Genomic DNA, 21256 nt, shown 5'->3' on the forward strand with positions numbered 1-21256 from the left:
TCAGTGGTGCGGGTGGGGTTATATATAGAGCTCATGAATGTGGAGGACTACATGGTAGCAGGTTTACTAGTCCTTGAGTGATAAAACTAAAACAAGCAGCCAGTTATTGAGACATGGCTGGAATCAGAGTCTCTGTCTCTATATAATCAGAATCTAATAAGAGTATAGATGCAAGTGTACAATAAATCTGGAACAATAAAGAAGTAACAGTATATCATAAATTATATCTACCTTACAGGTAGCATATGCATTATAATTATATACAACGTCACTAAGAAAAAGTACCTCATTTGCGTCGACCACCAATAATACACCTTGGCATGCAGAAAGGGACCTTGAAACTTCATAGCTAAAATCAACATGACCCTACAAAAGTACAAAAACTTTAAAAGGGAAAACATGTTGGACAAATATGGATTGATGGATACAAGGCGCATTCTTAAATAACCATATTTAAATGTGAGGAGAGTCATTTCGTATGTAGATGGACAAAGAATGCTGAGCGTGTGAAACATGTTGCTATGTTGCATAAGTTTTTCACTTGAACCTTGTGGATTAATGGACTTTTAAAGATGAAATAATGAAGATGGATTTTATGGAGCTGGAGTTCCTTTTCTTTTTCCTGTGATTTACACACGTGAGGCCACACGATCTCCGGGCTTCAGCACGCCGAGAGCCGCTGTGGGTGAGCTGGGTTTTTTTTTTCTATAGCATTCTTAAATAGGCTGTGCCAAGATCCCAACTTTATGGCTATTCTGTACGGGTGTGACAACCGGGACCTCCAATGATCAGAAGAACTGATGTCTCACATCCCCTTTTTTAATGGAGTGGTGCCATTGTCTACGGGACAGATGGAGATAGCTGAGCTGTGAATTCGGCCATCTTCGGCAGCCCATTAGCCTTTGAGTGGAGCAGCAGTGCACACGCTCATCTGCCAATCCATGGGCGTAATATGGCTCGTGCACCTGATTTCCTGTGATTGGGAGTCCCAGAGATGGGTCCCCCAGCAATTAGCAAGCAATCTGTTCTGTGGATAAGTGATAAGTTGTAATCTGAGAGCAAACTCTTTCAATGTTAAAATATTGGATAGCTCTTATGGGCGTCTATAAAAAAACAAAAAAAATAAAAAAAAAACAGTGTTATATCTACAGCAGGGGTCTCAAACACGCGGCCCGAGGGCCGCATGCAGCCCCTGAGGCTGCTTAGTGCGGCCCCCAGGCACCGGAGCCCCCGTAATGATTGCGGCCTGGTCCTGAGGGCCGCTTAAGTCAGTGATTCTTTTCAGTTGAATGTTCTACAAGTTAGGGACCAGCATGGACACTTACTACAAGATGAGCACCAGGATGGGCATATTACTACAAGATGAGGACCAAGATGGGCACATTACTACAAGATGAGGACCAGGATGGGCACATTACTACAAGATGAGGACCAGGATGGGCACATTACTACAAGATGAGGACCAGGATGGGCACATTACTACAAGATGAGGACCAGGATGGGGGACATTACTACAAGATGAGGACCAGGATGGGCACATTGCTACAAGATGAGGACCAGGATGGGGGACATTACTACAAGATGAGGACCAGGATGGGGGACATTACTACAAGATGAGGACCAGGATGGGGGACATTACTACAAGATGAGGACCAGGATGGGGGACATTACTACAAAATGAGGACCAGGATGGGCACATTACTACAAGATGAGGACCAGGATGGGCACATTACTACAAGATGAGGACCAGGATGGGCACATTACTACAAGATGAGGACCAAGATGGGCACATTACTACAAGATGAGGACCAGGATGGGCACATTACTACAAGATGAGGACCAGGATGGGCATATTACTACAAGATGAGGACCAGCATGGGCACATTACTACAAGATGAGGACCAGCATGGGCACATTACTACAAGATGAGGACCAGGATGGGGGACATTGCTACAAGATGAGGACCAGGATGGGGGACATTGCTACAAGATGAGGACCAGGATGGGGGACATTACTACAAGATGAGGACCAGGATGGGCACATTACTACAAGATGAGGACCAAGACTGGGGACATTACTATAAGAAATTGGTTAGAATTACTATATGGTGCTAATTGTGAGCAAAAAAAAAAAATCACTGTATGTGGCCAATTAGGGGGCACAAAAAGTAAATACAAATTGTAAAAACTGTAAACTTGTAAAAACTATAAAACTGTACCATAGGCCATAAAATGAATGCCATTTAAAAGAATAAAATAAAAAAAAAAAAAAACAATGGTCAAAAAATAATCAAAAGGTGTATAGAAAAAACAATATGGTATCATTAAAAATGTCATATCATCCTGCAAAGAATGCGGCCCTTCAAATTCACATTTTTTCTATGTGTGGCCCATATAGTTAGCCGAGTTTGAGACCCCTGATCTACAGGGTGGGCTATTTATAGGATACACCTAAATTAAATGGGAATGGTTGGTGATATCAACCTGAAACAACGGATACTGGAAGCCTGTGCTAGCATTTCTTCTGCGATGTTGCTATCAGTGTGTCAAGAGTGGGAGAAGAGGGCTGCATGGACAATCCAACACAATGGGCAGCACTTTGAACACATTTTATAAGTGGTCATAAACTTGTAGAAAACTCATGAAAGAATAAAGTTACCTTAAAACCAAGCACACCATTGTTTTTCTTATGAAATTCTCAATAAGTTTGATGTGTCACATGACCCTCTTCCCATTGAACAAAATAAAGTTGGATCCAAAATGGCTGACTTCAAAATGGCCACCATGGTCACCACCCATCTGGAAAAGTTTTCCCCCTCCCATATACTAATGTGCCACAAACAGGAAGATGATATCACCAACCATTCCCATTTAATTTAGGTGTATCCATATAAATGACCCACCCTGTAAATTAATTATTATTATTATTATTATTATTAGAGCAGCTGCTGCATTTTGTATAACTCATTCAGTATCTGAACATCCGCAACAAGACCACAGAGAAACAAATCAAGAAGAAACGTCACACTCACCGGAGTGTGGATCAGGTTCAGGAGATACTTCTTTCCCTGGTAAGTGTAAAGCAGAGACGCAGTCTGGGCCTTCACCGTAATCCCGGCTCCCTCTCCACCTGCAGCTTGGCCAGAACTTGCTTATTGGAGGCGGCTTTTGGAATACACCCTGAGGGAAGGAGCGAGACACCAGAATCCACACTGTTAGCTCGTGGTGGCAGTGTCCCCCTCCATAATAGTCTGTCAATGGTAGCTTGTTTCTGTGTTTTATATATGTATTTTAGGTGTGTAAACCCTCTTCATGTGTACAGCAGCCTGGAATGAACGCTGCTTAAAAAAATAAACAATAGAGTAAGGCCTCATTCAGACCACAGTGATTTCTCTTGTAGGTAAAAAAAAAAAAAAAAAGACCGATTTTCATCAGCTTTGTTTTGCATCCGAGAAGTTCTAAACTTTGATTTGGATCAAAATCCGACAGGTCAACGTGTTTCGGTGAAAAATACGCGGCCCGCAGAAATATGTGAACAGCCCTACACTATAATAGATATGAGCTCTGTGAAAAACAAGGATAGAGCTCGTACGAGATCCAACATTTCATTCTATAAATCTACATAAATAATTAAGTAATGTGCCAAATTGCTTTTTTTTTGTTTATGTTCTGCGTGTACGGAGGGAAAGTTCCCAGTGCTAGTGTCTATGGTGCTCCATTAGGCTAGGGCTACCTTGTGACTAAGTGTGGCGCTACTGATTGAGCAATAGCTCCAGTTCAAAGCAACACACTAATTTTAAAAGGAAATCTTCTAAACCTCAGATGTGGGCATGCAGGCCTTTGAAATGTAAATCTAAACCAATGGACACTTTTATATCTTCTATCTGTTGCTGCACTTCTAAGTAAATAGCATTTTGGTTCACATGCAAATAAGGAGTTAAGTCTCTGTCTCCTGAGATTATCTCCCACATCAAGCATCAGTCTCTTTAGGCTACGTTCCCATTGCTTTTGGTGAGTTTTCGATGTTGCAGATTTTCTACAGCATTCCTGCACCTATTAAGTAAAATAGGTTACTTGTTTTTTTTTTTTGCTTTAAATCTGTAACATCAAAAACTCACGAAAGCTCATGGTGGGAACTTAGCCTCAGGTGTCAATGATAGCTCACAGTTTTTTGGAACGTCAGGCACCAGGCAAGGAAAATCAGACAGTGAGCTATCAATCAAGATAAAGAGGCTGGTGCTGGGCAGGGAAGCAACCTTGGAAGGCTGAGGCTCGGTAAGTGCTCCGTTACACCCAGAGCACTCAAATGCAGCAACAGATAAAAGATATAGAGGTGTCTATGGATTTAGCTTTCCAAATCCTGCATGGTCATGAATGGGAATAGGAGGGAGGGGTATATTAATTAATCATTAGCGCTACAAAAATTTTCACTTCAAGCATCAGTAAAACAGAGGCCAAAAACGAATCCTTAGAGGCATCTGGTAACTATTAGTGATGATCGAGAGTGTTCTATCAACCCCTTCGGCGAGCACGTTCGGGTGCTCGCTGAATATTTTGGCATGCTCGAAATTTCTTTTAAGGTCGCCGTGCCTGCAAGTGCCACGGCTGTTAGACAGCGTGCTCGCCGAAGAGGTTAATAGAACACGCTCGATCATCACTAGTCAATATACATTAGTATACCATAAAAAACAACAACATATTACATAGTGAATAACACAGACAGTGAAAGTAAAAAATAGTTTTCCAGCACACGATGTAGAAAAATTAGAAAAAGCCTTTATTTAATCCATCGTTAAAAAATACAATTCCAACAGAGATAAAAGCATGTGTAAGCTTACGCGTTTCGGATCATATTTGACCCTTAGTCATAGCATAAAGCACTGAATAAATGTTGCACTTTTCAAGGAAAACAGTCAAGGGAAGCTGCCAAGGGTAACACCCACCAAAATCAGCTGTGATATTAGCTCACTAATTCAAGGCTAGCAGTGATCTAAACACTAGTATAACCCTATACTACATCCATCCTCTACAAACATATTACAATGTGAACTGTCACTTAGTAATGCACTAATTATTTGATCACTTTTTACCCAAGTTTTTTATATATATGAATTCATTGAATAAACAATTGATGCACTATTTAAATATATATGTAACAATAAGAGCTTCTAATGATATCATTACCTATTTTCTAAAAATTATTGTTCTAACATTTGATTTCAAGGGCATACTTTTCCCCCCAAAAAATAAAATAATATCTCTATTTTAAAACCATATGAGAATGGCTGGAAATTATTACAAAACGTAATTAGCATGCTTTGTTTTGTATACTATTGATTATAGAGTCCCCTAGATTGATCACAAAAAATAAAAAAAAATAAAAAATGTATTTAATAAATTCCTCAATTTGTCCCAACTTTTTTAATATAGATACATCAATTCATGTCTTAGATTTAGTCCTGCTGGGTATCTGGTATTTAGTTTTAGAATCTATCGAGCTTCAGTCATCTGGAGTAATTTAACCCTATCTCCACCTCGCCGTGGAGCAGAAACAAATTCCAAAGCACTTACTCGCAGGCTACTTAAATCCCCCTTGTGTTCATTCAAAAAATGTTTGGAAGCCTCCGAAAGACTGCGGGTAGTGACATTGTTAATGTCATAAATGTGCTCCGACAGTCTTTTTCTTACACTGCGGCTTGTAGATCCCACATATTGTTTTCCGCATATCGTGCAAAAAATGATATAAACCCAGTGGTCAGTAGCACAGTTCATGAAAGTCTTAAGATTAAATACTTGACCCTCATTACTTATGACAGACTTGTTATTATTTATCATGAATTTGCATAAACCACATGACTTCTGCCCGCATCTAAATGAGCCCTTAGTGGACCACCATGTACGACCTATTTTGCCTGTATTTTCTCTGAGTTCACTCAGGGAGATTACATTTCCTATTGTCAGGGATTTTTTTGGAACAAATTTACAACCATTTTTTAAATGAGTCCACTAAGGGCTCATTTAGATGCGGGTAGAAGTCATGTGGTTTATGCAAATTCATGATAAATAATAACAAGTCTGTCATAAGTAATGAGGGTCAAGTATTTAATCTTAAGACTTTCATGAACTGTGCTACTGACCACTGGGTTTATATCATTTTTTGCACGATATGCGGAAAACAATATGTGGGATCTACAAGCCGCAGTGTAAGAAAAAGACTGTCGGAGCACATTTATGACATTAACAATGTCACTACCCGCAGTCTTTCGGGGGCTTCCAAACATTTTTTGTATGAACACAAGGGGGATTTAAGTAGCCTGCGAGTAAGTGACGCACCCCCTGGGCCATATTCTTTAGGGGGAATATCCGGAGCCGGATCAGATGGGAGTTGTAGTCTTCCGAGTGGCTGTGACCCGGTCCGTGCCCAGGGTGTCAAACTCAGTTGTATGTGGCAGTCCTACTGATGTTATTAAGTTCTTTATTGTCGACTACGCCACCCGTTGTATTGCGGTCACTATGGCCGCCGCTGCAGCAGGGTCCGCTGAGGCTGATGGTGTAGGTGCAGCTTTTGGTGGTATAACCCCCAACGGGTGGGGTATAGCCTCAGGGGGTCAGGTGCAGAGGATGGGGGTTGTGGTGGTGCAGCATAGATGTTAAAGGAAGACAGTCGGGTTGTGCAGTTTAGGGTATTTACTCACTGCTGATGTTCCGGTCACTCCAGCTTCAAGTGACCTCCCGAGCCGTGCTGCGTCCACCAGGTCCTGGATCCAGCCAACCCCCAAGCGAGTCCGGAGCGTGACCCTGAGCTCTCCTTCTGTCCTTTCTCTGGCCGTCCCCACTATTGATCCACCCAGGTCCAGCTCCCTCGGGCCTTCTGTTGGGAGACCCTTGGCCTTGGGTTCCCTGACCCTCCACGTGGTATGCCTTCGGGGTGGATGTGGTGGGTGGCCGTGGCAGACGCTGCCCACGGCCTCCGGTCTCTGGCTAGGGTGTGTTTTTGCCCCCACCAGCTTGGGTTCCGGTACCCTAATGCCAACTCTTCACCCGCTGATGGACTTTGGGTTCTCAGAGTTCCTTTCTTTGTCTCCCCTGGGTCTTTCTTCTCTGCTCCACTCTCTCTCTGCAGGCTCATCTGGACCTCTGCTTCTTACTCTGACAGACTGACCCTGTTCTTTGATGGTGCCCACCTTATATACACCCTCTATGTGTGAGCTCAGGCGACCAGCACCCAATGAGCTCCTATCTTTACCCAGGCTGCTCCCCCTATCTGCCCCTACACTACTTGGGATGTACCACCCCCCTCCCACTCCAGCCAGGAACAGACTCGGTCGTACCTGCACATTTCTAAGTGGGAGTACCGTCGGTCTGCTCCTCGGAAATGGGATGTGTGTAGTGCATGCAGCCTACCGAGCTCAGGTCCACACTCCATCCTTACCCGGGAGTGGAATATCACACCTCTGGTTTGAGGTGCAATACCCCTGTAGCAGCCGAATCCTCAGGGTGCTACATAAGTGCTTTGGAATTTGTTTCTGCTCCCCGGCGAGGTGGAGATAGGGTTAAATTACTCCAGATGACTGAAGCTCGATAGATTCTAAAACTAAATACCAGATACCCAGCAGGACTAAATCTAAGACATGAATTGATGTATCTATATTAAAAAAGTTGGGACAAATTGAGGAATTTATTAAATACATTTTTTATTTTTTTTTTATTTTTGTGATCAATCTAGGGGACTCTATAATCAATAGTATACAAAACAAAACATGCTAATTACATTTTGTAATAATTTCCAGCCATTCTCATATGGTTTTAAAATAGAGATTTTTTTTTATTTTTTGGGGGGAAAAGTATGCCCTTGAAATCAAATGTTAGAACAATAATTTTTAGAAAATAGGTAATGATATCATTAGAAGCTCTTATTGTTACATATATATTTAAATAGTGCATCAATTGTTTATTCAATGAATTCATATATATAAAAAACTTGGGTAAAAAGTGATCAAATAATTAGTGCATTACTAAGTGACAGTTCACATTGTAATATGTTTGTAGAGGATGGATGTAGTATAGGGTTATACTAGTGTTTAGATCACTGCTAGCCTTGAATTAGTGAGCTAATATCACAGCTGATTTTGGTGGGTGTTACCCTTGGCAGCTCCCTTGACTGTTTTCCTTGAAAAGTGCAACATTTATTCAGTACTTTATGCTATGACTAAGGGTCAAATATGATCCGAAACGCGGAAGCTTACACATGCTTTTATCTCTGTTGGAATTGTATTTTTTAACGATGGATTAAATAAAGGCTTTTTCTAATTTTTCTACATCGTGTGCTGGAAAACTATTTTTTACTTTCACTGAGGATTTTTCTCCCAGATGGGGATGGACTAATTCCAAGCACCGAGATCATGGAAAGGAGGACTGGCAGGCTGGGCCAGGTGAGCTGAAGATCTTTTTCTTACTTGCTGAATAACACAGACACTACTCAATACAGCAGGGTTGAGAGGTATTTTGTGGGACAAAATTACAGCATTTTTGAAAGACACCATTCACTTTACTGTGCAAGATATAGAAAACAAGGGCAATGAATTCTAAATAAAGTGAAATGGTGCAGAAGAAAAAAACAAAAACATTTTACTGCTTTCAAAAAATTCTAAACTTTGCAAACAAATTGTTTGGCTTGTGTTTCAATTTTCTAAGACCCGTTTTTAATACTTACCATTTTGGGGAAGAACTTTTTGATTGCTCCATCAAATGAATAGTCGTTACTTACCGGTAACGACGATTTTTCAGAGACCATGACAGCACCACGAGAGAGGGGATCCGCCCACCAAGGAGAGGAAACCTACAGGCTTAAAAGGGCGTCACCTCTCTCCCGCCTCAGTTTGGATTACAGAGCATTGAGAGGACCGCCAGGTTAATGAACACAGCAAACCATCACAAAATTGCCATACCACACGACACCTATTGAGTGTGAGATGATAATTAATAAAAGGGGAGTGCTCCCACAAACGTGAAGGGAGGGAATGTAAGGGTGCTGTCATGGTCTCCGAAAAATCCCATTACCGGTAAGTAACTTACGATTTTATCGGTCGACCATGGCAGCACCACGAGAGAATTACAGAGATGAAGTAATCTATTGAAGGACCACAGCCTGGAACACTTCTCCTAGAGGTGAGGTCAGCCGATATACCCATAGCTAACATATATAGTGTCTATGGAATGTAGAGGGACAGGACCAGGTAGCAGCCCTACATATGTCTTCTGTCGAGACACCTGTCTTCTCAGCCCAGGAGGTCGCCACAGCCCGGGTGGAATGAGCCTTCAGCCCTTCTGGCACTTCCTCGTCGCTAGATGTATATGCTAGAGAAATGGCCTCCCTATTCCATCTAGCTATGGTGGACTTCGTGACTTAAGACCGTTTCCTAGCCCCTTGGTAGGATATAAACAACGAGTTATCTTTTCTAAAGCTTTTGGTAACTGAAAGGTACCTAACCACACATCTCCTCACTTCTAAAGTATGCAACTCCACCTCTTTCTGGTTACTAGGATTTGGACAAAAGGAGGGTAGGAGGACTTCCTGAAGTCTGTGGAAACGAGTGGCTACCTTAGGGCGAGAGAGTGATTTTTAGACCAGATCCTGCCTATCATCCAGAACTTGAGTAAACGGCGGGGCCATAGACAGGGCCTGGATGTCACTAATGCTCCTGGCCGAGGTTAAAGCTATTAACAAAGTGGTCTTAAGGGAGAGGGATTTAAGGGTTGCTGACTCTATTGGCTCAAACGGCGAGCTAGTCAAGGCCTTTAGAACCAAATTTAAATCCCAGGGAACCAAGCTGCTTTCAATAGATCTAGATCTAAAAGCTGCCTTAATGAACAGACAAACCCAGTAGTTACCCGCTAGATCACAGCTATATAGGGCACCCAAGGCAGAAACCTGAACTTTAAGGGTGCTGGTGGATAACCCTAGTTCATGACCTTTTTGTCAAAACTCCAAGATGTTTCCTATTGGCGCCCCCCCATCAACCCCAGAACCAGAGAAAGACAAAAACTTTCTCCAAGTTCTGGCATAAATATGGGTTGCAACAGGTTTTCTGCTGTGCATCAGGATGGTTTCTAGACCTTGGGAAAAACCTTTCCGATTTAGCAGTGTCCTTTCAAGTTCCACACCGTCAAGTGGAGGCCAGTTGCTTGAGGATGGAATATCGGACCCTGGAGAAAGATACGGAATCTCTGGAAGAACCCAAGGATCGGAGATGGACATGCTCCTCAGGCATGAGAACCAGGGCCTCCTGGGCCAAAAGGGTGCGATCAGCAGAACCCTGGCCTTGTCCTCCCTGATCTTTCTTATGACCATGAGAAGAAGAGCCAACCAGGGTGGGGGAGGCATACGCCAGGCTGAAATCCCAATGTATCAGGAGAGCGTCCACAGCTAGGGGATTTAGGGAACACAAGATCTTTGTCTTCCGATTTAGTTTTGTGGCAAACAGATCTACCTGACAGGAGGCTATTTGGGTAAAAATTCCTTGATTTAGTTCCCATTCCCCTTGCATCAGAGGATAGCAGCTTAGGAAATCTGCTCTGGTGTTTTCTTTTCCCCTTATATGGAGGGCCATCAGGGAAAGGAGGTGACTTTCTGTAATCTGGAAGAGATGATCTGTCCCTCTCATCAGCTATCTTGACCATGTACCCCCCTGGTGGTTCACATATGCTACCGCAACTAGGTTATCCAAGAGGATCTTTACATTCTGGCCCTGAAGGAAAGGTAAGAAATTATTCACCGCATTGTCTACCGCCAGAAGTTCTTTTGCATTGGAGGAGAGACCCTTTTCGATATCTGACCAGGTCCCCTGGGCTACCATGTCTCCCAGACGGGCTCCCCACCCTCTGGGACTCGCATCTGCAGTAATTGTTCTAGTGACCATAAGAACACAGGGAACCCCTCGAGATAGGTTAGGCTCATCCTGCCACCACTATAAAGATTTTACTGACCGGGGTGATAAGGACATCTTCCCTTCCAAGTGCCCCTTAAGAGAAACTTCATTATGTAGCAGATCCCACTGTAGAACCCTGGAATGGTATTGTGCTCACAGAACCCCTGGGAAGCACGATGTCAGGGTACCCAACAGGTACAATGCACCTCTAAGGGACCTGACAGAATTTGCTATGGCTTTCTTCACCTGGCCCCTCATTTATTGCATTTTAGCTTCCGGTAGGTAGCAGTCTTGAGATTCATAATCCCCAAAAAGTGCTGAACTGTCGAGTAATCTGGATCGTGTGCTCGCGATTCAGGACGAAATCCGTGACACAGTGATGGCAGGGTGAGATATTGCGTGATCGCCCCGGTGTCGTCTGAGGAATCCCTGACGCTGTGCATTAAAAAGATTATTGCACAGTGACAAGATCCTGCTGAGCAACTGAGAGTTGGAATTGACAACCGACACATGCACAGAGTAGCAAGGACTAGCCCAGCCCCTGAAACAGGCATCACTGATGACGCTTCATTCAGGGTGCGGAAAGAGGCAGCAGCAGTGACCGCAGCCTCTGCTCCCTGATCGCGTCCGTCTTCATATCCCAGGATGCACTGGGGATTTTCAAACTAAATCTTATCAAACAGGAAGTTAGTAAAAAAAACAAATATATACACACACATACAAACACACCCCAGTTAGATAAATTCAGATTAACTTTTAATTAAAGTATATTAGAAAAGCAATTAGATTATTAAATTAAATAGAGATTTAGAATTAAATCAGTGTTGGTTTCAGACAACCCCTTTAAATTGTTAATTGAAATAAAAACTTTTCCCCGTTGTATTAATAAGGCAGTGATTCCAACTGTATTACCACTGGGAGACCCCCAACTCACACTCCTATTTCCCGAGTGCCTTCCATGCCAAGCTTGGTTATGGAGGCTTTGGATTACAATCCATACTGTTCAGCACAGATCATGCTTCTTACAGTGGTGGCCAAAAGTATTGGCACCCCTGCAATTCTGTCAGATAATACTCAGTTTCTTCCTGAAAATGATTGCAATCACAAATTCTTTGGCATTATTATCTTCATTTCATTTGCTTGCAAGGAAAACACACAAAAGAGAATGAAGCAAAAATCAAATCATTGATCATTTCACACAAAACTCCAAAAATAGGCCAGACAAAAGTATTGGCACCCTCAGCCTAATACTTGGTTGCACAACCTTTAGCCAAAATAACTGCGAACAACTGCTTCCGGTAACCATCAATGAGTTTCTTACAATGCTCTGCTGGAATTGTAGACCATTCTTCTTTGGCAAACTGCTCCAGGTCCCTGATATTTGAAGGGTGCCTTCTCCAAACTGCCATTTTGAGATCTCTCCACAGGTGTTCTATGAGATTCAGGTCTGGACTCATTGCTGGCCACCTTAGAAGTCTCCAGTGCTTTCTCTCAAACCATTTTATAGTGCTTTTGGAAGTGTGTTTTGGGTCATTGTCCTGTTGGTAGACCCATGACATCTGAGGGAGACCCAGCTTTCTCACACTGGGCCCTACATTATGCTGCAAAATTTGTTGGTAGTCTTCAGACTTCATAATGCCATGCACACGGTCAAGCAGTCCAGTGTCAGAGGCAGCAAAGCAACCCCAAAACATCAGGGAACCTCCACCATGTTTGACTGTAGGGACCGTGGTCTTTTCTTTGAATGCCTCTTTTTTTTTCCTGTACACTCTATGTTGATGCTTTTTGCCAAAAAGCTCTACTTTTGTCTCATCTGACCAGAGAACATTCTTTCAAAACGTTTTAGGCTTTCTCAGGTAAGTTTTGGCAAACTCCAGCCTGGCTTTTTTATGTCTCGGGGTAAGAAGTGGGGTTTTCCTGGGTATCCTACCATACAGTCCCTTTTCATTCAGACGCCGACGGATAGTACGGGTTGACACTGTTGTACCCTCGGACTGCAGGGCAGCTTGAACTTGTTTGGATGTTAGTCGAGGTTCTTTATCCACCATCAGCACAATCTTGCGTTGAAATCTCTCGTCAATTTTTCTTTTCCGTCCACATCTAGGGAGGTTAGCCACAGTGCCATGGGCTTTAAACTTCTTGATGACACTGCGCACGGAAGACACAGGAACATTCAGGTTTTTGGAGATGGACTTGTAGCCTTGAGATTGCTCATGCTTCCTCACAATTTGGTTTCTCAAGTCCTCAGACAGTTCTTTGGTCTTCTTTCTTTTCTCCATGCTCAATGTGGTACACACAAGGACACAGGACAGAGGTTGAGTCAACTTTAATCCATGTTAACTGGCTGCAAGTGTGATTTAGTTATTGACAACACCTGTTAGGTGCCACAGGTAAGTTACAGGTGCTGTTAATTACACGAATTAGAGAAGCATCACATGATTTTTCAAACAGTGCCAATACTTTTGTCCACACCCTTTTTTAGGTTTGGTGTGGAATTGTATCCAATTTGGTTTTAGGACAATTCTTTTTGTGTTTTTTCATTGAAGACAAATTAAATGAAGATAATAATACCAAAGAATTTGTGATTGCAATCATTTTCAGGAAAAAACTGAGTATTATCTGACAGAATTGCAGGGGTGCCAATACTTTTGGCCACCACTGTACACTGTGTTCCAAATTATTATGCAAATAATATTTTCTCAGATTTTCCCAAATTACCTATATGAATTGCAGTCATTGTATTTTTCCACTCAAATAACTATTAGAGCACAATTGAAAGGTTTTTGTACAAACTGCCTATGATAACAGTATATTTTTAAAAAAATAAAAAACTCAAACTGCATGTTCCAAATTATTATGCACAGCAGAGTTTTCAACCTTTTCATTTTAATAAAGAACAAAAAAATTGTCATTTTTGAAATTATAAGCATTAGCAGGTTATTACAAACTGAAATCAAACAGTTTTCAACTCAAAACTTTATTCTAGGTGATGTTACATTTGCACATAGGACCCCTTGTTCGAAAGGAGCTTCTGAACTCTCTCATCCATTGAATTTATCAGGTTTTGGATGGTTTCTGCTTTAATTGTTTTGCATGAGGACAGAATACCCTCCCAGAGCTGTTGCTTAGATGTGAACTGCCTCGCGCCATCATAGACACTACTTTTGATGATGCTCCAGAGGTTCTCAATGGAGTTGAAGTCAGGGGAGCATGGGTGCCACACCATAAGTTTGTCCCATTTTGTGCCCATAGCAGCCAGAGATGCAGATGTGTTATGTGCAGCATGAGACGGGGCATTATCATGCATGAAATGATCTCAATGGTCCAGATGGATGGAGTGGAGGATGGCTGGTTGATGGACACCCCATGCAAACACGGCTACGGCGCTAACAAGGAGGAGGTGGAGTAATGTTTTGGGCTGGAATCATGGGGAGAGATATTGTCGGTCCTTTTAGGATCCCTGAAGGGGTAAAGATGAACTCCATAATGTATGTCGAGTTTCTCAAACAGCACTTCCTTCCATGGTTCAAGAAGAAGAAGCGTGCATTCCGCAGCAAGATCATTTTCATGCATGATAATGCCCCGTCTAATGCTGCACATAACACATCTGCATCTCTGGCTGCTATGGGCATAAAAGGGGGCAAACTTATGGTGTGGCACCCATGCTCCCCTGACCTCAACTCCATTGAGAACCTCTGAAGCATCATCAAAAGTAGTGTCTATGATGGCGGGAGGCAGTTCACATCTAAGCAACAGCTCTGGGAGGGTATTCTGTCCTCATGCAAAACAATTGAAGCAGAAACCATCCAAAACCTGACAAATTCAATAGACGAGAGAGTTCAGAAGCTCCTTTCGAACAAGCGGTCCTATGTGCAAATGTAACATCACCTAGAATAAAGTTTTGAGTTGAAAACTGTTTGATTTCAGTTTGTAATAACCTGCTAATGCTTATAATTTCAAAAATGACAATTTTTTTGTTCTTTATTAAAATGAAAAGGTTGAAAACTCTGCTGTGCATAATAATTTGGAACATGCAGTTTGAGTTTTTTATTTTTTTAAAAATATACTGTTATCATAGGCAGTTTGTACAAAAACCTTTCAATTGTACTCTAATAGTTATTTGACTGGAAAATTACAATGACTGCAATTCATATAGGTAATTTGGGAAAATCTGAGAAAATATTATTTGCATAATAATTTGGAACACAGTGTATGTCTTCACCCATCCCCCAGAACACAGCCCTGTATTACAGCGTCCTTCAGGCTTTGTCCAATTATTTTCTCCAAATTAGTTTGCCGATCAGTGGCAAGAGGCTGTTGAGCTACTCAATCTCCTTGTTCCTTTGGAAAATTGGCACACTCTTGCATATAACAGTAGAGAGCGGCCAAATCTTACGGAGACACTGGTAGATCGCAACGCAACATGAAGAAAGCAGATGTTCATCAGTGAACTTGGAACATAACAGCTCCCTTCAGCTGCTCGTAAAACTCGGCCCTTTAATCTGGGCCCATTAACTCCCTACACTATGTGTGCTGGAGCCTGCTTCTTCGGGTCCTACATCACCATCACTTCGGGGACATATAGATCCCATCCACGACCTGTCCGGCAGCAATCTTACAGTGTGCTGCACTGAGTTAGACCAGAATTGAACCAGAAGATAACTGAAGGTAACTGCACAGCCATAGTAAAAAATGTTTCTCTTGGTTTTCACTCTCACCACTATAGTCCTACACGTTCTACTAACCCTTCTCATCCATACACCTAGTAATGAAGTGGTCATCTCTCCCTCCATCTCACCTCCTCAGATTTGTTCCTCAACATACAATCCTCTGTCTCCAAACACAGACAGCCACCTCACGCTCTCCTGCTCCCACTAATATCACTTTCTCTGCTCCTCCTCACTGCTGGCGATATCTCTCCAAATCATGGCCCTCCTCACCACATCCCCACAGTCACTTCTACCTCTCATCCACAATCTATCAAATTTCCGCAACCTTTCTAACCCTATACCTATTGCCCATCCCCCGCTTCACCAATCCCACTAACAGGAGCTCTATGGAACGCTGGCTCTGTCTGCAACAAACTTTCCTACATCCATGACCTTTTCATTACTAACAAACTTTCCTTCCTTGGCATCAATGGTATCTGACTCACCCCCTCTGACATGGCCTCTTCAGCTGCACTTTCATACGTTGGATTCCACCTTTCCCACACCCCTCGCCCCATCGGCAAGCATGGCAAAGGAGTTGGTTTTCTCCTGTCAGATAACTCTACTCTGCTGCCCGACTAATCCACCTGTCCCCCCGCTATTCCCTGGCCTCTCCCCTCTGTCAATCCCTTCACTGGCTCCCCATTATCCAGAGACTCCAGTTGAAAACGCTAACCTTGGAATACAAAGCCATCCACAACCTGTCTCCTCCATATAACTGTGACCTAGTGTCCCTGTACTTACCTGCACGCAACCTCCGATCCTCACAAGATCTTCTCTACTTACCTCTTATCTTCTTTTCCCACAATCGCACACAAGATTTCTCCCGTGCATCCCCCCTACTCTAGAACTCTCTACCCCAACATATTAGACTGTCGCCTACCGTGGAAACCTTCAAAAGGAAGCTGAAGACCAACCTCTTCCGACAAGCCTATAACCTGCAGTAACCACTGCTCCACCATACTGCTGCACGACCAGCTCTACCCTCACCTACTGTATCCTCACCCATTCATTGTAGAATGTTAGCCCTCACGGGCAGGGTCCTCGCTCCTTCTGTACCAGTCGGTGATTCGTTTTTGTTTAAGATTATTGTACTTGTTTTTTGCTATGTATATCCCTTTTCACATGTAAAGCTCTATGTAATAAATGGCACCATAATAAATAACTTAATAGGGGGGAGGTTAATTTGCTGTTTAGACTTCAGGACTCCGAAGAAAGTCCAGCAAGTCCCTGTATCACCTCCTACATAGATTCAGCTATGGAATTGGTTCAACACCAGTGCAGAGCTTGCTCAAGAATGGCAGCAGGCAGGCGTCAGTGCTGTTAGGGGCATATGGAAGAATGAATGTCCGGAGAAGAAAAGCTGAGCGCTACTTTGAGTCCTGTGTTATGCCAACAGTAAAGCACCCCGAGACGAGTCATGTGTGGAGTTATCCATCATCAAAAGGGAGTGGGTTCACTCACAATTTTGCCTAAGAACACAGCAGGAGCATTTTGGTGATTAACAATGCATTTACCAGCATGACGGAGAATATGTCACAAGACAAAAGTGACAACTAAGTGTCTGGGTAACATTGACATTTTGGGTTCATGGCCAGTAAACTCTCCAGATCTCAATTTGATTGTGGTCAATCCTCAAAAAGCAGGTGGACAATCAGAAATGTATGTAGTCAGCTCCAAGCACTGATTAGACAAAAATTGTCCGTCGTCAGTCAGGATTTGGCCCAGCAGCCGATATCCAGCTGCCAGGGCGAAGGGAACAAGTCTTGAAAAATAAGGGTCAACACTGTGAATATTGAATCTTTGCATAAACTTGATGTATTTGTCAATAAAAGTGTAAAACTTATAAAATGCAGATATTTGTACTACAGTAACCACAGAAACATCTGACTAAAAGATCTAAAAACACTGAAGTGAACACCACAATTGTGTATCAGTCACAAGACTTTTGGCCACGACTGTACATAAAGTGACACAAAACAAGATACAAGACATAGATAAAAAAAAATTCTCCATCTCTTCCATTACGTCAATCCATGAAAAATGGGACTGCACTCAGATGTCATCTGAGTGCAGTCCGATCTTATCCAAGGACTCATTAACTCGCATGGCCGAGCGCGATCCGTATATTAGATGAAACTCAAGCATAGTGATTTTTGTCCTCGGACAGACTGTCTATGGGGCCGTGCACATGTCTGATTTTTCTCCTTGGACAAACACTGGTCAGAGTGCGATTCAATGTTTTGTCAGATCGCACTCCAACCGAAGACACGGTTGTATGCACCTGCCTTAACATTTCAACGCTAACAATAGTGATCTCAGCAAGGACTGCTGGGAGATTTCAGCTCAGAAGCCTGCAGATCTCTGAACGCAGCTCTAGACTATAACACTGGCTGTAACTCAGGATTAGTAATCGATACCTTTTTCGAAAGTTACACAATAAACTATAATAAATTACTCTCATGTAAACACAAATTCTAAAGGAGAACTCCAACACTAAGATATTAACTTAAGGACGAATTCACACATCCGTGGTGGGACGAGACCACCCGGCCCGACCCTCTGGACCTGATCCATGCCTCATCTATTCCTAGGAGATAATCACAGATCAGCACTGGTGACCCCGCGGTTGTCAGATCTGAGCTCGGTCCGTGGAGCAGAGATGTGTGAATTCAGCCTTACATAAGTTTTCCCAGAGTAGAAAGCCAGAGCTGTTGGATTACAGCGCCACCCCTGGGCACAGGCTGTGTGTGGCATTACAGCTCAGCACCTGTCACGTCACTAGACCAGAGGTGTAGTACCAGACACAACCTGTGGCCAGGACTGGCGCTCTGTGGTCCTTTTCCTCCTGGACAAACACTGTGCAGAAAAATACAGAATCCGGGAACCTCCAAACATGGCAGAAATCGCTAAGTTCTAACAGTGCATCATGGGCAGAGCTCCAGCCATACTGTCAGTGACTGGAAACCTGGTTTATAGTCCAACTGCTGAGAGGTGAGAGGCTGCGGCTCCCTGTAATCCCCGGCTCTGACCCATCACCGACCATTGCTGCTATACAGCAGTCTATGTGCCGCTCTCTATAGTGCAGAGGACTAACCACATCCACAGGAAGCCAGGCTGCCCCCCCCAGGAGCTCAGTGTGGGGTGCGCAGTCATCCGCCATGTCTCCCACCACGGTAAACGCTAGAATGTATTAACTCCTTCCAGGTCTGGCGTCATTTCCGGGGGGCGTGTCCTGACTGCATTATGGGCGTGTTCTAGTTTAGCACCAGACTCCATAGTCTCAGGCAGAGAGACACAGCTGCCGGTGAAGCTGCAGGAGGAAGTCAGTGTTGTGGGCTCTGGAGGGATGCTGCGGGTTTGTGGGGGCTCTGGGGGGGATGCATGCTTGGGGCTCTGTGGGGGCTAGTGGTGGCTATGTGGGGACGGGCTCTGGAGGGATGCTGGGGGCATGCTGCGGGCTCTGGGGGGATGCTGGGGGCTCTGTGCGGACATGCTGCGGGCTTTGTGTGGCTGGTGAGGGCATGCTGCGGGTTTCTGTGGGGAGATGCACGCGTGGGGGTGCTATGCTGCTGGCTCTGGGTGCTATGCTGCTGGCTCTGGGTGCTATGCTGCTGGCTCTGGGTGCTATGCTGCTGGCATGCTACGGCTCTGTGGCAGCTCTGGGGGCATGCTGCAGGCTCTGTAGAGGCTCTGGGGGATGCTGTGGGTTTGTGGGGGCATGCTATGGGCTTGTGGCTCTGTGAGGGGCATGCTGCGTGCTCTGTGGGTGCGTCACAGAAGTTTATAACATAAAGACGTGAAAAAAAAAAATCTCAAAATTTTCTTTTAGCCCCCAATTTTTTATTTTCACAAGGTTAACAGGAAAAAATGGACCCCAGAAGTTGATGTGCAATTTCTCCTCAGCAAGCCAATACCCTATATGTGGCAGAAAACTACTGTTTGGGTGCACGGCAGGGTTCGGAAGGGAAGGAGCGCCATTTGACTTTTTGAATTCAAAATTTGCTGGAATAATTAGCGGACGCCATGTTGCGTTTGGGGAGCTCCTGATGTGCCTAAACAGCGGAAACCCCCACAAGTGACCACATTTTGGAAAATAGACCCCTCAATGAACTTATCTATATGTGTGATGAGCACTTTGAACCCTCAGGTGCTTCACAGAAGTTTATAACATAGAGACGTGAAAAAAAAAACACAAAAATGTATTTTTAGCCCCCAATTTTTTATTTTCACAAGGGTAACTGTAGAAAATGGCCTCTCATTTTGTTGTGGAATTTCTCCTGAGTACGCCAATACCCTACATGTAATTGGCAACTACTTTTGAGGCACAGTGCAAAGGCCAGAAAGGATAGAGCACCATATTATAGTATAGATTTTATTGTTATGGTTTGAGGGTGCCATGACCCACTAGAAGATCCCCTGAGGTGCCGTAACAGCAGATTTCCCCATAAATGACCCCATTTTACAAACTACACGTCTCAATGAACTCATCTAGGGGGACAGTGATCATACTGACACCAAGGGTGTGTCACAGAATTTTATTCCATTGGGCAGTGAGGAAAAAAAAATTACATTTTTACCGCAAAAATTTTGTTTTAGCCCAAGATTTTACATTTTCACACTGGGATAATGGATAAAAATGGCACCAACATTTGTCCCATAATTTCTGCTGAATGTGGTAATACCTCATATGTGTCTGTACAGTAATGCTTGGCCATACCGCGACACTCGGGAGGGACGGAGCGCTGTTTGCCTGCTGGAGCGCAGATTTTCCTAGAATAGTTTGCGGACTCCATATACCGAAACCCCTAAATGCTAGAAGAGCAGAATCCCCCCTCAAGTGACCTCATTTTGGAAATAATACCCCTGCCAAACATGTGGACACTAAATGTGGTTTAGACACACTGCAGTGCTCAGAAGGGAGGGGGGATGTGGATTTGGGAGCACAGAATTTGCTGAATTTCTTTTGGGGGGTCATACCAGTAATTACTGAACAGTGTTCTATGATAACACTTCCTGGCACAAGTAATTCTCACACCCAGTACCAGTAATTACTGATCGGTGTACTATGGTAACACTGCCTGGCACAAGTCATTATCACACCCAGTACCAGTAATTACTGATCGGTGTACTATGGTAACAGTAATTACTGGTATTATGTGTAATAATGACTTGTGCCAGGAAGTGTTAGCATAGTACACCGATCAGTAATTACTGGTATTAGGAGTGATAATGACTTGTGCCAGGCAGTGTTAGCATTGTACACCGATCAGTAATTACTGGTATTAGGAGTGATAGTGACTTGTGCCAGGCAGTGTTACCATAGTACACCGATCAGTAATTACTGGTATTAGGTGTGATAGTGACTTGTGCCAGGCAGTATTATCATAGTAGACCGATCAGTAATTACTGGTATTAGGAGTGATAATGACTTGTGCCAGGCAGTGTTAGCATAGTACACGGATCAGTAATTACTGGTATTAGGAGTGATAGTGACTTGTGCCAGGCAGTGTTATCATAGTACACCGATCAGTAATTACTGGTATTAGGAGTGATAATGACTTGTGCCAGGCAGTGTTACCATAGTACACCGATCAGTAAAGACTGGTATTAGGTGTGA

General features: G+C 43.5%; 1 long non-coding RNA gene across 4 annotated transcripts in view; it reads right to left on the reverse strand.

Annotated features, from left to right (window-relative positions):
* The window catches only part of LOC141229233 (uncharacterized), a 189018-nt gene extending 170159 nt beyond the window's left edge, over window positions 1-18859 (reverse strand). For 2 of the 4 annotated variants that reach the window (XR_012295959.1, XR_012295958.1), the window contains exons 1-3: window positions 18734-18859; window positions 3032-3179; window positions 286-366 (exon numbers count right to left, since the gene is read on the reverse strand). This is a non-coding gene — a long non-coding RNA (uncharacterized lncRNA). The remainder of the gene's footprint in view (window positions 1-285; window positions 367-3031; window positions 3180-18733) is intronic. The other 2 variants (XR_012295960.1, XR_012295961.1) reach the window with 2 other exon arrangements.
* Between the last annotated feature and the right edge of the window lie 2397 nt (window positions 18860-21256).

This window comes from Phyllobates terribilis, unplaced genomic scaffold (assembly GCF_046119375.1).
Source record: "Phyllobates terribilis strain yellow unplaced genomic scaffold, ASM4611937v1 Scaffold_463__1_contigs__length_1437734, whole genome shotgun sequence".
Taxonomy (NCBI): Eukaryota; Metazoa; Chordata; class Amphibia; order Anura; family Dendrobatidae; genus Phyllobates; species Phyllobates terribilis.